This window comes from Salmo salar, chromosome ssa07 (assembly GCF_905237065.1).
Source record: "Salmo salar chromosome ssa07, Ssal_v3.1, whole genome shotgun sequence".
Classification (NCBI taxonomy): Eukaryota; Metazoa; Chordata; class Actinopteri; order Salmoniformes; family Salmonidae; genus Salmo; species Salmo salar.
The window spans coordinates 25,931,186-25,949,124 of NC_059448.1; positions in this window are offsets into that span (position 1 = coordinate 25,931,186).

Consider the following 17,939-nt stretch of genomic DNA (forward strand, 5'->3'; position numbering starts at 1 on the left):
GTATTTTCAGAGAGCAACTATAGAATGTGACTTCCTTTTCAACTAACATACAGGAATTATTTTATAGAACAGCAGTACTCATGAAAAGGAAGGCTCTGCTTATTCTACGCTCTACTCTTTATTCTCTGTGTGTTTTGGATAGTCAACTTTTAGCTATCAGTGACAGTGATAGGTAAGGACATCAGCCAGAGGAAACAGTCAAAGCCTTAGAGAGATGTCTGATGGTCCCTTCTCCTGCTTCTCCAAACAGGGAATACTACTTCTCCTACTCTCTAACTTCCAGGATGCTAAGATTTGTAACTATTGTTATTTATTTGAACATTATAAACACAATAAAACCGCATACAAGCGATTGGCCAACAACTCCTGTACGGTGCGGCTGGTGTGCAACGTGTCCTGCTACCCCAACATTACCTACACCTGGGAGAGAGAAAATGAGATCTACGGGGACGCCCAGCAGATTTACTTCTCTCTCTCACCAGCAGAGAGACATCAGTGTAAAGTGCAACGCCTCCAACCTAGTCAGTTGGAAAACTGCCTCTACGACAGTAAAGTGTAGTGATGACATAACCACCCCAGGTACCTAGATATCATAATAATCCCTTCTATACACTTTTTATTGTGCTTATACACTTATGTTGTCAAATATAATATGTAATGCATGTGATCACATTGGATGTATATGATATAGAGCCATTTAGTCTTTATCATATTGTATAGTCTAATCATGTGTGTTGTACAATATGTGACAGGACTGGTGTGGTTTACCATCTACATCAGAGTGTCAGTGGGAGGAGCTGTGGTGCTGATCCTCACTGTAGCTGTGGCAGTGTGCTACTGCAGGGGCCGAAGTAACACAGGTGTGTACAGCTTAGGGCCCTCAGCTATACTTAAAGTGACATTTCAGGTGGTTCTAGAAGTATTCCTCAGCTGATTGGATTTTGGGGGGATTTGCTAGAAATTAGAAAAAGAGTGAGACCCCTCATTATTTCCTGGGAATGTTTGTTGATATTCTGTATAAAATGTTTCTGATTGGTTGATATTTTGTTCTTATAAAACACAGCAGATCAAACTGATAACGCAATATAGGCTGATATTATGGACAACACAAGAATTGGAGATGTAAATATGCATTGTTGTTATTATGTATCTGAATGTGTGGAAGCTGTATGTATTGTAATGGTCTGTATTTTGATTCCTGACAAGTTCAAGTCATGTAAACCCAATATCCATCTATGAAACTGTCAATGATCTGGTTATCCCAAGATTGAACAAGGTAAGATATAAATGGTCATAATGGTAAAATGTCTGTGATTGAATGGAAGACTATGTAGTCTACTTTGAGAATAATCACTACCTTTCTTGATGCTGAAACAGTTTCTTCTTGATTATCTGTCACATGTAGCCGCAGACTCTGTATGACAAGATCACATTTGGACTTCCAGAAGGCACGCTCCTCTCCCTACCAGAAAGTACTGTGAGCTGAGCAGGATGTGGTCATAGGCTGGGCATTCCATAGATATGTAACCCTCTGCATCCTCTGCATCTTACACGTGTATATTCTGTAGATAGGCCTAGATGTTACTGTTGAATTTCATCACAACCTACACTATTTGCTTTATTTCCTTCTCCCTTTGATTATTCTCATATATACAGTATGTCATAAGGCCTTATACCTTTATTTGAAGGCCTAGATACAATTTGAAGATTCGGAAATGTGTAATAGGCTGTAGTAGGTGTGGTGATCAGACAAGCTCATATGTCGAATTTCTATTTTGTAGATTAAACAAAATAGTTTTTGTTAACAGTATGACATTGATTAGTGAGGTTGATTTATGCCTGTGAATAGAAAGTGTACTATTTTTTGTGTTTAAGATTATGTGCTCGCCAGGTATCAATGAGGTTCAATTCAGAGTATATGCTGTAGAGCCTTGGTTGCATGTTGATTGTAGATGGTCTTATTTGATTTGTCCGCATGTCCAAAATGGCATTCATGTCTGTCCCAACAACCAGATGGAATTCAGTTCATTCTATAAAAAATATGCTGTTCAGAGAAAAACAAATAATTCTACCTTATTTGCATACCTTGAGTGCCTTGCATTTAGAGTGAATTCTAATTTCCACTCAGGACTGTATTCGTTAGCGACAGAGACATGATTGTTGTATTGAATGGTTTTCAGTACTGTAGCCTTCACCTAGTGAATGTCTAAGTGGATATGTTATCTTTAAAATGAAACTCATTATGACAACACATTACATATATCATAAAGCCCCTGAGGGCCTAGTTACACCCTAACACACTGGTCTGAAACTCCTGGTTTAGTCAAATTATGCCGGCTTGCAAAGGGATCTGTCATTTCTATTGGAATCCAGCCAAAGTTAGGATATCCAACAATTGCAACTTTCAGTCACACGCAACTTGAATTCAGAATGACTGCTGGGGTAGAGAAGATTGATTATTGAGACTACCTAAATCATATCAACTGGAACAAACATATCAGTAATGTGTGAAATAAGTCCAACTAGTAACATATAGGATTAGTTTCGAAAAATATATGTTATCTATGTTTGTGTAGCATAAGATTAATCAACCAGTCATAGTACATGCAAATACACAGGTATTGAAACAAACCATTCTGAAAATCAACCTGTGAAGAGATCATGCTGGAATAATGATAATGATGATGATTGGTGTTGTTTTGAGCAAAGATTCATTTTGTATTTTACTCAACAAGCTTGTTCAAATACAACTGACTTCAAGCAGAGTTTGTTGATTAAAGACATTAACACATTGGCTTAAATTCTTGTCATTTTTAAGTCCACTCAACTTGCATAATAATGCTAATTAAGCAATTGGTTAAGTTTGGCTTTTTCCAGTGTACAGTGAATGAAATAAAAAAGCTGAGGAACTTCATATTAGGGCACTTGTTTGTCATAGTTGAGGGGTCATTGTTTGCTCTCTCCGTCTTTAGCAGTGAGGGTTTGTGAAGGAATGCACTCTGTGAAGCTGTCTTTTCCCACCGTGATCAGAGAGAGTCACATAGAGAAATGGTTGTAATCATATGCAAAAACCTGTGAAAACCTAGTTGCTGGGCTGATGAGTACACATGAAAAGTTGTGCAGGGATTTATGTCCTTTTCAGAGGGAAGAATGACAATGTTCTTGCAGCATTTTCTGTAGTTAACTTATTCATTTCTCTTTTACATTCAATCTATCACTGTGATCACTACTTTCCTGGGTTATTACTTTGAACAGCTGACAGACTGTAACTCAAGAACATCTACATGCAGTTGACCTCCAAATAGCTACAACATAAACCAAATGATAAACATTCCATGACGTCAAACCTTTGACACCTCTCCTAGTGACATCAAAGATTGTACTGAACGTGTGAACATAACCAGGTATGATAAATGCAATATTGACTTCACTTTTTGTACAACTATGTTTTATCCACTAAGTTTCTTTCTCTGATATATACTATATTTATATCTTCCTCCCACAGAAAGACCACAGTGCTGATGTTTCCATTTACTTTTACAGTAAGAGGAAGTTGTGTAGAGATGAACATGACATCAGATGCTTTTTTTTCTGTTTCTCTTTAAGCAACTGTACCTTTCTAATTCTGTCAAAGCCCCATTCGTGTCACAGCCACAGGAACTGTAGGGGTCCGGAAGACTTGCCAGAGGCTCAGAATGGAGTACACTTTATGTGCAACTCTGCGATGATGATGATTCATGTATTTCTCTGTATTTTGAATATTGTTAGCTAACTATTTCCTTTATTGGACAAGAATATGTTTCATTCATAGAATATGAAGTACGTCATATATGCACAATAAATGTGGTAACTGATGATGACGTTGTTTGGTTACACTGTGTTTACCGACTGCAGAGTAATGGAGTTTTTGGTCACTACAGCTTTTAATCAGGTTGTAGCATGAGCCTGAGAAACATATAATATAAACTAATATGATGACATAGAGAGAGGAAGGAATAAGGGCACAGACCCAGTAGACTGAGGGGTTATGTTGTTGCTATGTTACCAATCACATCTTAGTTTCTATATTGTGTTCCACAAGAATGTGGAGTAGTTACAGGTCTGTCCTGAAGGGGGCGATAAGAAACCCCAGATGTTTACCTTGATTCTTCGCACTGCGTCTCAAACTCTACACACTACAAGGTAAATAGTAAAAAAAACGATGGATTCATGTCTTCAAAATGTAATGATGTGAAGCAAAATTAAACTACACTCTGTGTGTGTGTGGGGGGGACAACTAAGGTTAGCTGTCTAGACTTTTCTAGAATACAGTATAGAGTTGTTGTTGCTGTTGTTCTTCATATGTTTAATATTACTAACATTCTAACAGTAAGTAGAGATATTAGTGTATTACCTGTATATTTCAGATGCTGGTGCTGCTACTGCTGGATCAAGTGATGTGATGTACGCACAGATTCAACTCAAAAAGTTGGACAAGAAAAAGAAAAGTAATTCTCAACTATCACATAAATGAATACAAATTGTGGCGGTGTTTTTTCCTCATCAAATTTGATAAAAACATACAAATTCTCTCCTCCTCAGAAATGACAGCTGATCCAAAAGAAAATCCAGTCTATTCTGAGGTCAAGACAGGGAAGACCACAGGTGAAACCCATTCTACAGGTTGGCAGTCAGTGAAATCTAAATGTGTGTTTTTAGAGTTTCAAAAAAGATGCAGAATAAGCTAATTATTTAATTTGTTGACTGGAAATGTACATTTACAGCAGCAACTGGACTTGTTCATGTGCCCTATGCTGAGGTTGACCTTAAACAGAAGGCCAAAGCCAAGAAGAAGAAAGGTAAGACTGGACATCCCTCCTTCCATGTTCATAACCTCACACCTCTGACCCCATATTGACTAGCTGTATAATATTCTGTATATAACTGATATATTATGCTGATGTTTTATCCTCACTCCTTAAAGAAACAGCAACCCCATCTGAGGCAGATACGGTCTATTCTCAATTGAAGCCAGGTACAGCCCCAGGTAAGACTAATAGCCATAAGCTATTGATACTTAATATGATACTAATATGGAACTAATTCTCTGATATCAAAGTATACTGTATCTATTTAAAGTATGTCTCCTTGACTTCCCTGTAGCTCAGTTGGTAGAGCATGGTGTTTGCAACACCAGCGTTGTTGGTTCAATTCCCAAGGGGGGCCAGCACAGAAAAAAAAAATGTATGAAATGTATGCATTCACTACTGTAAGTCGCTCTGGATAAGAGCGTCTGCTAAATTACTAAAATGTAAATGTCCTAAACAACTTTGTGTGGTGATATGTTGCAGGTACTTGAGGGATGGAAGGATGGAAGGACAGACCATCAGAGGAGCAGAAGGAACCCGGAACATGGATGTTGTACACTCAACACACACATGCACACACGCAATAACACCTTGTACATTAAGGAGTTCTTATTTTATTGTATTTAAGCATGGTTTAAATGTATTTCACTGTAAAAGCTTCTTTTTTTTTTACTATATGGTGCAATGATGATGCATCTTATCTGCAGCTACAGCAATTGTATCTGCTTTGTATTGTGTATTGAGTTTTATTGTTGATTTAGAATAACATATTTGTATATGAATTTCCCAAAAAGTATTATTCACGTTTTCTTCTAACGGCCTGTACTTTTACAATAGCTTTGCATTGTGCTTCTTTAATAAACCATTTTTTATCCACCGGATGCATGAGTGCTTTCTTACAGTAAATGGATATTGTCATCGTCATCAACTTTTCCATACAACCTAATTTGATCAAAACTTCTTTCAGCCTAGTATAGATCTCAGGCTCCACAATGTGTGAGTTAAAGGGCAATCTGCTATTTCTGCATCCATTTTTGGACTTAATTATATCTACCCATTGAGTCTTGAAGAATATAACATACAATTTGTAAGTCGCTCTGGATAACAGCGTCTGCTAAATGACGTAAATGTAAATGTAAATGCCCCTTGAGCAAAGTTCAAATGTCGTACCCCATCAGCTGAAGACCCACTGAGATTTTCAGAATGACTTTTTGGGGAAGAGTGTGCCTGAAAAGAACAGTTCTTCTCAGTTTTATGATGTCATATACTATGCAGGAGTTCTGAGGATCTAGGAACCTACAAATGAATGACTACCAATTCTCCCATATTGCCTCCTCATCCTACAGACAGGTCACGACGAATAATGAAATTAGTGATGTATGACTGACTGCTTTTTTGAGTGTCCCTGCATGGTCTGGAAGGTCACTGTTCCAGTTATGGGGTTTCTGTGTCTATGTGTTTATGTCTATGTGGTCAGACAGACAGCCGGCAGCCAGCCAGGTCATTGTCACTGCTCCTGAGAAACAGTCACAGGAAGTGACATCACCACAAGATGTTACCTGAAACGTAGAAGGGGGGCCTCTGTCAGTAACCTGGGACAAACCACCTTCCAAAAAAGTTGTCAGGTGTTTCATGTCCCTCAGTCACACTGACCTATGAGCATGCAGAAGGAGTCATGCAAACACTTCTGCAGGCATATGAAGCCAAGATGAAACTGCACAGACACTGTTATGACATTTTTGCTCTCACACGCTCTCTCTCTAACCCCCCCCACACACTCTCTCCCCCCTCGCTCTTTGTCCTTCTTTCTCTCTGTCTCTGTCTCTCTCTCAATCTCCCTCCTTTCTCTTTCTCTGCAACTTTGAGTGGTCTGCTCATAAAGTAACTAAGCTACCAGTATCTGTGAAACTCCATGACCATTTACCACACAACCAGCAGCAGCTAGGAAACACATGCTCCAAAACCACCACCACTAGACTGATCAACACAGTGACAGACCGCAAACTCACCCACGTTTCATCGTCTAACGAGTGTGAAGGGTTATTTTCAGAGAGCAACTATAGAATGTGACTTCCTTTTCAGCTAACATTCAGGAATGATATATAGAACAGCAGCCCTCATCAAAAGGAGGTCTCTGCTCCTTCTCCTCTTTCTTCTCTGTGTGTTTTGGTTAGTCAACTGCTAGCTATCAGTGACAGTGATAGATAAGAACATACAGCCAGAGGAAACAGTCAAAGCCTTAAAGAGATGTCTGATGGTCCCTTCTCCTGCTTCTCCAAACAGGGAAAACTACTTCTCCTACTCTCTAACCTCCACTATGGTAAGTTTTGTAACTATTTTTATTTATTTGAACATTTTAAACACAATAAAACTGCAATACAACCATCAACGAGGATGACACAAACAAGTAAAAAAAATGTATCCCCATTGTGGTCCTCTTGAAAACAAAAAAATACACAAGGTAACATGAAAACACAATATATCTCAAATATGTCTCATTAATAGGGAGGAAAACGTAAAAGCATTGAAACAATTATTCTTTCTTGCACAGTTTCTTAAGGTTAATCATAAAACTCCCTAGCTTATTCATGGATTTTATATGGTTTGGTACACCATTCCACTGCACCAGTGTTAAGTAAAGAGCTTTTTCCAGCCATGCTCCTATTGTAACGACCGACGCTGGAGTCGAGAAGCAGGTACGGGGAGTTGAACATTTAATTAACAGACATGAATCAAGACAGGCACAGCGTCAGCACACGGGAAAACAAGGACATGACAATCAATGCTGCAGCAGGGAATAGAGCGGGGAACCAGACAGATATAGGGGAGGTAATGACGGAGGTGATTGAGTCCAGCTGAGTCCAATAATCGCTGGTTGAGGTTGAGTAATGATGGTGGCAGGAGTGCGTAATGCTGGGGAGCGGGAGCAGGCGTGACACCTATAGAGCAGTGGTCTCATATTGGCAACACTGACTCTGGTGTGATGGCTATGAGAGTCTCTAATGAAATTAAAATAACCAGACAGGTAACTGGGGGAAAGGTCATGTATCACTTTAAAAACCATCAACAGTTTGATCTGCACCACCATCAGATCAGCTGGAAGCCAGTTCAGTTCCCTGAAATGATTAGGACCAACGTGCGTCTCTATGGCTGAGCTTGAGTATAATTCTCATTAGTTTGTTTTGGGCCGTTTGAAGTTTGTCCTTCAGATTTGTTCTTATGCCACTGAACCATGAGATACAAACATAGTCATAGTGGCACTGTATCAGAGATGTTGCCAGGGTCCTCATAGTCTCTCTATCCAGGAACTTGGCTACCCTTCCCAGTAACTTTGTCTTGGAGTGAACATTCCCAATGGCCTTCAGAGCCACAAGTTCGCATGTCATGTGTTGGTCCAGTTCACATCCCAATGTATGTAACAGTGAATTTTTCCTTTATCGCTACACCATTAGAAGTTGGAGAGTTTTTCACTTTGTGTTTGGAACCAAACAGGATACATTCTGTCTTGCCTAAATGGATAACCACATACTGACTTTAGTCAGTTGGCTGCTTAGGGTCTTTCCAACGGTCTCCTTATTCTAATGTGAAAACAAGAGGGTAGAATCATCCCCAAACAGGATCTATTGCATGTGCTTGCTTGCATGATAAAGTAATGAAAACCGTCAGCTTTCTCTAACGTCATTGTTTACATTTTACATTTTAGTCATTTAGCAGACGCTCTTATCCAGAGCGACTTACAAATTGGTGCATTCACCTATAATATCCAGTGGAACAACCACTTTACAATAGTGCATCTAAATCTTTTAAGGGGGGGGGTTAGAAGGATTACTTTATCCTATCCCAGGTATTCCTTGAAGAGGTGGGGTTTCAGGTGTCTCCGGAAGGTGGTGATTGACTCCGCTGTCCTGGCGTCGTGAGGGAGCTTGTTCCACCATTGGGGTGCCAGAGCAGCGAACAGTTTTGACTGGGCTGAGCGGGAACTGTGCTTCCTCAGAGGTAGGGAGGCGAGCAGGCCAGAGGTGGATGAACGGAGTGCCCTTGTTTGGGTGTAGGGCCTGATCAGAGCCTGAAGGTACGGAGGTGCCGTTCCCCTCACAGCTCCATAGGCAAGCACCATGGTCTTGTAGCGGATGCGAGCTTCGACTGGAAGCCAGTGGAGAGAGCGGAGGAGCAGGGTGACGTGAGAGAACTTGGGAAGGTTGAACACCAGACAGGCTGCGGCGTTCTGGATGAGTTGTAGGGGTTTAATGGCACAGGCAGGGAGCCCAGCCAACAGCGAGTTGCAATAATCCAGACGGGAGATGACAAGTGCCTGGATTAGGACCTGCGCCGCTTCCTGTGTGAGGCAGGGTCGTACTCTGCGAATGTTGTAGAGCATGAACCTACAGGATCGGGTCACCGCCTTGATGTTGGTGGAGAACGACAGGGTGTTGTCCAGGGTCACGCCAAGGCTCTTAGCACTCTGGGAGGAGGACACAAGGGAGTTGTCAACCGTGATGGCGAGATCATGGAACGGGCAGTCCTTCCCCGGGAGGAAGAGCAGCTCCGTCTTGCCGAGGTTCAGCTTGAGGTGATGATCCGTCATCCACACTGATATGTCTGCCAGACATGCAGAGATGCGATTCGCCACCTGGTTGTCAGAAGGGGGAAAGGAGAAGATTAATTGTGTGTCATCTGCATAGCAATGATATGAGAGACCATGTGAGGATATGACAGAGCCAAGTGACTTGGTGTATAGCGAGAATAGGAGTGGGCCAAGAACAGAGCCCTGGGGGACACCAGTGGTGAGAGCACGTGGTGAGGAGACAGATTCTCGCCACGCCACCTGGTAGGAGCGACCTGTCAGGTAGGACGCAATCCAAGCGTGCGCGGTGCCGGAGATGCCCAGCTCGGAGAGGGTGGAGAGGAGGATCTGATGGTTCACGGTATCAAAGGCAGCAGATAGGTCTAGAAGGATGAGAGCAGAGGAGAGAGAGTTAGCTTTAGCAGTGCGGAGAGCCTCCGTGACACAGAGAAGAGCAGTCTCAGTTGAATGCCCAGTCTTGAAACCTGACTGATTAGGATCAAGAAGGTCATTCTGAGAGAGATAGCAAGAGAGCTGGCCAAGGACGGCGCGTTCAAGAGTTTTGGAGAGAAAGGAAAGAAGGGATACTGGTCTGTAGTTGTTGACATCGGAGGGATCGAGTGTAGGTTTTTTTCAGAAGGGGTGCAACTCTCGCTCTCTTGAAGACGGAAGGGACGTAGCCAGCGGTCAAGGATGCGTTGATGAGCGAGGTGAGGTAGGGGAGAAGGTCTCCGGAAATGGTCTGGAGAAGAGAGGAGGGGATAGGGTCAAGTGGGCAGGTTGTTGGGCGGCCGGCCGTCACAAGACGCGAGATTTCATCTGGAGAGAGAGGGGAGAAAGAGGTCAAAGCACAGGGTAGGGCAGTGTGAGCAGGACCAGCAGTGTCGTTTGACTTAGCAAACGAGGATCGGATGTCGTCAACCTTCTTTTCAAAATGGTTGACGAAGTCATCCGCAGAGAGGGAGGAGGGGGGGAGGGGAGGAGGATTCAGGAGGGAGGAGAAGGTAGCAAAGAGCTTCCTAGGGTTAGAGGCAGATGCTTGGAGTTTAGAGTGGTAGAAAGTGGCTTTTGCAGCAGAGACAGAAGAGGAAAATGTAGAGAGGAGGGAGTGAAAGGATGCCAGGTCCGCAGGGGAGGCGAGTTTTCCTCCATTTCCGCTCGGCTGCCCGGAGCCCTGTTCTGTGAGCTCGCAGTGAGTCGTCGAGCAACGGAGCAGGAGGGGAGGACCGAGCCGGCCTGGAGGATAGGGGACAGAGGAAATCAAAGGATGCAGAGAGGGAGGAGAGGAGGGTTGAGGAGGCAGAATCAGGAGATAGGTTGGAGAAGGTTTGAGCAGGGGGAAGAGATGATAGGATGGAAGAGGAGAGAGTAGCGGGAGAGAGAGAGCGAAGGTTGGGACGGCGCAATACCATCCGAGTAGGGGGAGAGTGAGAAGTGTTGGATGAGAGCGAGAGGGAAAAGGATACAAGGTAGTGGTCGGAGACTTGGAGGGGAGTTGCAATGAGATTAGTGGAAGAACAGCATCTAGTAAAGATGAGGTCAAGCGTATTGCCTGCCTTGTGAGTAGGGGGGGAAGGTGAGAGGGTGAGGTCGAAAGAGGAGAGGAGTGGAAAGAAGGAGGCAGAGAGGAATGAGTCGAAGGTAGACGTGGGGAGGTTAAAGTCACCCAGAACTGTGAGAGGTGAGCCATCCTCAGGAAAGGAACTTATCAAGGCGTCAAGCTCATTGATGAACTCTCCAAGGGAACCTGGAGGGCGATAAATGATAAGGATGTTAAGCTTGAAAGGGCTGGTAACTGTGACAGCATGGAATTCAAATGAGGAGATAGACAGATGGGTCAGGGGAGAAAGAGAGAATGTCCACTTGGGAGAGATGAGAATTCCAGTGCCACCACCCCGCTGGCTCGATGCTCTAGGGGTATGCGAGAACACGTAGTCAGACGAGGAGAGAGCAGTAGGAGTAGCAGTGTTATCTGTGGTGATCCATGTTTCCGTCAGCACCAGGAAGTCTAGGGACTGGAGGGTAGCATAGGCTGAGATGAACTCAGCCTTGTTGGCCGCAGAACGGCAGTTCCAGAGGCTGCCGGAGACCTGGAACTCCACGTGGGTCGTGCGCGCTGGGACCACCAGGTTAGAGTGGCAGCGGCCACGCGGTGTGGAGCGTTTGTATGGCCTGTGCAGAGGAGAGAGAACAGGGATAGGCAGACACATAGTAGACAAGCTACAGAAGAGGCTACGCTAATGCAAGTGAGATTGGAGTGACAAGTGGACTACACGTCTCGAATGTTCAGGAAGTTAAGCTTACGTTGCAAAAATGTTATTGACTAAAATGATACAGTACTGCTGGCTGGTGGAGTAGGCTAGCTAGCAGTGGCTGCGTTGTTGACTTTGAACGTGTAGCTGGCTAGGTAACCTCGGTAGTTTCAGTACTACACCTTGTCATGATACAAAGCAACTTTGTAGCTAGCTAGCTAACATAACACTAATCAAGACGTTCCTTGTAGTGTATTTAGTTTCAACAATGCTGCTCGTCGGTAATAGTTGGCTAGGTTAGGAAAAATGGCGTCGCGGGGGACGGAAATAGCTGGCTAGCTAACCTCGATGGCTGGCTAGCTAACAATTATCAATTAACAATTATCAAGCTATGACAAAGACAACTAGGTAGCTAGCTAGGTAACACTGCACTAGTCAAATCGTTCCGTTGTAAAGTATTAGTAACTACAGCGCTGCAAGTCGGTAACGGTTGGCTAGCTGGCAGTGGGTTAATGTTGGTCTCTACATGGTGTGTGTTGACTGTAGAATGCCAAGTCATCAGTGATTGGTTGGATATTTAGAATCTTTTGCTTTATTACTGTTTGCTAACACCTACATAATACCTATATTCAGGAACATATCATGATGTATGTTTTCTGCAGTTTTGAGTGAGTGCCAATGGTGTGGTTGGGTCAGCAGCTGTTGCAGTACTTCTAGAACGCAACAGATCTTAAGACCCTGTGCCTAATGGCTGTCATTCATTAAACTTAAGGCGATATGGGACTGTATCAAATTACTGTTTCTATTACATAATATGATACATTGCCAGACTAGGATAACTGCAGTTACGTCTTTAATACATCAATGAACTGTAACTGTATTTTTTTCTTAATTCATTGACCTTTTTTAGTGTAAGGGTTTATAAAACATTACTTCAGACTGATATGTAATTATAATGTTGCCCCTGCAGTATATGATGCATTTCTGGTGAATAATTACACAGCAAACACATTGGTATTTGTTCTTGTGAGCTGAGGAGGGGTTATCAGATCCACCTCCACTTCTCTTTTCCTGTCATCTCATCCTGTTCTACTGAATGTGGGGGTGGAGGGGACTTTAATGAAGTCAAAAAGGACCCACACACTCAGATACATAAAGATATAATGTGAAAATATGTAAAGTGCCACGTACAGCATAAATTAAACCTGGAAATGTGCTATATAAATCCAATCCATTATAATCTATTATTGATTAGGAAGGACTTTGAATTGTAGTTTATTATTGTGTAAGTATTCATGTAGACACACTGCAGCAAGTATTACAGTCACACTGTAACAAGTATTACAGTGTAACAATGAGTAACTACAACACTTGCTACATCGTACTACATGAATAATTACACAGTAATAAGATCACTGTAACATAGTGTGCAACCGTTGATTGATGTCAGAATAACGTGTGTATTTGTGTGTTTCATGTGTAGGTGTTCCTCTGATCATCAACAAGAGAGTGGGGGACTCCGTGGAGCTGCTGGCAGGCTTAGAGAGAGGACATTTCAAATCCTTGGAGTGGAAGTATATGGGAAAGGATATTGCAGAATTCAACTCAGAAGTTGTATATTCACCTGGATCCCAGTTTTAGGGGAGACTAAAGATGAACACCAAAAACATCAGTTTAACAGTCAGAGAACTGACACTGCAAGACTCAGGGGATTTTATACTGACAGGAGAAGGGGACAAAGGTCAGATTGACAGTAAGACCATCACTCTGAAGGTCCACGGTAGGCTGTTATCACCATTTTTGCATCCTATTTTGACATCATTCTTATTTATATCCATAACCATGGCTGATGATCTTTACACTATAACACAGGTATTGTGGTTTTGTACTGACCTTACTCACCATGCTTTGTTAAATATCAATCACATTTTCAAGTCGTCTTTCTCCTGGTGGTATGGCTATGGTAGGGTTCATTTACGGTAGGGCGGCAGGTAGCCTAGTGGTTAGAGTGTTGGACTAGTAACCGAAAAGTTGCAAGATTGAATCCCCGAGCTGACAACGTAAAAATCTGTCGTTCTGCCCCTGAACAAGGCAGTTAACCCAATGTTCCTAGGCCGTCATTGCAATTAAGAATTTGTTCTTAACTGACTTCCCTAGTTACAATTAGGAGATTCTGAAATGTGTAATAGGCAGTAGTAGGCGTGGTGATATAGACAAGCTCATACGTCGAATTTCTATTTTCTAGATTAAAGAAAATTGTTGTAGTTAATAGTATTACATTGATTAGTGAGGTTGATTTATGCCTGTGAATAGAAAGTGTACTATTTTGCATTAGGATTATGTGCTCGCCAGGCATCAATGAGGTTGTAATCAGAGAGTATTTGTTGTAGAGCCTTTGTTAAATGTGGATTGTAGTTGTTCTTATTTGATTTGTCCGCATGTCCAACATGGTATTGATGTCTGTCCCAATAACCAGATAGAATTCAATTAATTCCCAAAAATATGCCGTTCACAGATTAAAAAAATGTTTATACCTTTAATATGTTGAGTGCCTTGCATTTAGAGTGAATTGTAATTACCACCCATGACTGTATTTGTTAGTGACAGAGACATGATTGTTGCATTGAATGGTTTTCAGTACTATAGCCTTTACCAAGAGAGTGTCTAAGTGAATATGTTATCTTTAAATTAAACTCATTACAAATACCTTAAAGCCTTTGAGGGCCTCGTTACACCCTAACACACTGGTCTGAAACTCCTGGTTTACAGGCCACATCCAGCCTGCAAGTCACATAATGTTGGCTTGCAAAGTGATGTTTAATTTCTATTGGAATCCAGCCAGAGCAGTATATCCAACAATTGGAACTTTTAATCAAACGCAACCTGAATTCAGAATGACTGCTGGGGTAGGGAAGATTAATTATTGAGTCTGCCTAAATCATATTAACTGTATCAATCATATCAGTAATGTGTGAAATAAGTCGAACGACTAACAGACTATGTTTGTGTAGCATAAGATTAGTCAACCAGTCAAAGTACATGAAAATACACAGGTATTGAAACAAACCATTCTGAAAATCAACCTGCAGGAGAGCATGCTGGAATAATGATAATGATATTGATTTGTGTGGTTTTGAGTTATTTTTAGCAAACATAACTTTTTTAACACATTGGCTCAAATTGTTGTTCGTTTTAAGTTAACTCAACTTGCATGATAATGCAAATTAAGCAATTGTTTAAGTTAGGTTTTTTCCAGTGCACAGTGTATGAAGTTAAAAGGCAGAGGAACTTTACATTTGGTCACTTGTTCGTGATATTTTAGTGGTCCTGGTTTGCTCTCTTCCTCTTTAGCAGTGTGGGTTTGTGAAGCAAGGCGCAGTGGGAAGCTGTCAAAAAGAGAAGTGGTTGTAGTCATGTAAAAAGATACGAAAACCTAGTTGCTGGGCTGATGAGTACACATGAAAAGGTGTACAGGGATGTACGTCCTTTTCAGAGAGAAGAATGACAATGTTCTTTCAGCATACATATTCTGTAGTTTACTTTTAAATGTATCTTTTACATTCGATCGATCACTACTTTCCTGGGTTATTACTTTGAACAGTTGACAGACTGTAACTCAAGAACATCTACATGCAGTTGACCTCCAAATAGCTACAACATAAACCAAATGATAAATATGCCATGACGTCAAACCTTTGACACCTCTCCTAGTGACATCAAAGATTGTACTGAACATGTGAACATGACCAGGTATGATTAAGGCAATATTGACTTTACTTTTTGCACAAATATGTTTTCTTCCACTAAACTCCTTCCTTAGATCTTTACTATGGTTTATTTCTCTCTTCCACCCACAGAAAGACCACAGTGTTGATGTGTCCATTCCTTTTATAGTAAGAGGAAGAACATGACATCATATGCTATTTTTTCTGTTTCTCTTTAAGCATCTGTACCTTTCTAATTCTGTCAAAGCCCTATTTGTGTCACAGCCGCTTTAACTGTAGGGGTCCAAAAGGACACGCTGGTGTCGGCAGTCACTTACCAGCGGCTCATAATGGAGCACACTTCACTATGTGATACTCTTTGAGTATGATTAATGTTTTTATCTGTATTTTGAATATTGTCAACTAGCTATTTCCTTTATTGGATGAGAAAATGTTTCATTCATAGAATATGAAATATGTCATACAGATGATGACATTGTTTGGTTACACTGTGTTTACCAACTTCAGAGAAATGGAGTTGTTGGTCATTGGTGCTTTTAATCAGGTTGTAGCATGAGCCTGAGAGACATTAGGAATCTATATAGTGTAGTTTTATACCATACACGGTCAGGTGCAAAATAACTGGCATCCTTGATAAATATGAGCAAAAAAGACTGTATTAAATTAATAATGCAAATTCTGAGCTATATTGTACGATTTTTTGTGTGAGTCAAAATTAAGTAATTTTTTACTAATAAAATTGCTTAGAGAAAGAGATTTTGTTAAACAATTTATTTGAATCTATTTTTTTAAACAATTATTGGCACCCCTGTATTTAATACCTTCCAATACCTCACTTTGCAAGAATAACGGCACTGAGATTTCCTCCAAAAAGTTTAAAAATAAACATTTTGGGTGGGCACTTATATTTTTTATATTTTACACATGTACCAGTGTGTATTATACACATTTCTTAATGTGATTTTTTTTTGCATATCCCAAATCCCGCTGAGACAACCTCGGAGAGTGGGGACTGAGATTCAACGTTGTCAAGCGCCCCTGGAGAAATTAGGGTTAAGTGCCTTGCACCTTAACAGATTTTTCACTAGGGATTTGAATTATCGACTTTACGATTGCTGGCCCACTAGCTTTCTCTCTCACTCTGTCTTTCTTCCCCTCTCTCTCTCTCTCTCCTGCTCTGTGTTTTAGTGCTGAGTGCATTATTCATCTGTGTACATACTCAAAGTGAACAAATCAGAATGTATTTTTCTGCATTTCTCCACTGGAAATCATCATTCTAATAATCAGTCTAACCCTATACAACCACAGAAATGGTTCAAATACTCCATCACTAACATAATTTTCTTCATTGTGAGTAAAACTTTTATTTGCCTTTGAAGAGTAATTTGATATAGCTACTCATGTATCCAGTTTAGGTAATTGATGTGTCTAATCTGTGTTTTCATAGCCCTGCCCAAAGCTACACTGACCATAATGCCAAAGCCGGTGTACACTGCAGAGAAAGTAACTCTGACTTGTTCACCAGGATCTGACAGTAGCTGGAGCTATCATTGGTACAGCAGTGAGATTAGTTTGTCCCAATATAAATACACTATAACAGGAGACACTCTCACCATCAGTAGAGCTGCTGTGTCTGACCAGGGTCAGTACTGGTGTGAAGGACACAGATTCTCTAGAACCCCATCTTCACAACCAAGTGATGCTATTTCTCTCACTGCTGTAGGTGAGTTATTTTGTTATGTCTCTTTTTTGACAAACACTATTTATATTGAGTCCATCATGTAGACATGGTCTGTGTGTAAGTATGTTTTAAATAATAGTGACTGTATTACCCACAGTATAAAAAAAATCTTAAGTATGAATAATCTAATTGAATTTGTGTTTCCACACCTCTGCCCATGACCACAGTGAGTATCTCTCCTTAGGGTCCCCTCTACTCTGAAGAGAAAGTCACTGCTGTGTGAATCAAACTACACAGACTGGACGTACCGCTGGTTCTAAAACAGCCAACAGAGTTCTGGTACACGTGGTAAAACCATCACCAGAATGTCTAACCAGGCTGGTCAGTAGAAAGGTCGGCCCCAGCAGTCTCAACTCAGTGGAAGCATCCTCATCAGATCAACTGGTGAGCTTGAGACTGATTACATACACCTAAAAATGACTTTTATCAAAACTCTCCAATAACAGATCAAATGTGGAAATGTATTCAAATAAAGTTCAAATAATTGATTAATAATAATTCTAAAAAAAATGCCCTGCCCAACAGCTACACTGACTACGAAGCAAAATCCTGCGGCTATTTCTGAAGATGGAGAATCACCAGAAAGCTTGGTGACAGAGAGGTGCGAAGAGCTGTGTGTGTGTGTGTGTGTGTCTAGATGGTAAAACATTTGTTACGCTAGTCCCTCCAGGTTCTGTTGTCTCCATCTCTCTGCTGCCCAGGCTGCTGTGTGGTCTGCTGGCGGTGTCTCCCTTTCTACTGGTGTCCATCATGCTTATGGTGAAACGTTGCAGGGCTCGAGGTGACCACTTTATTTCAGTGTGTATCTAC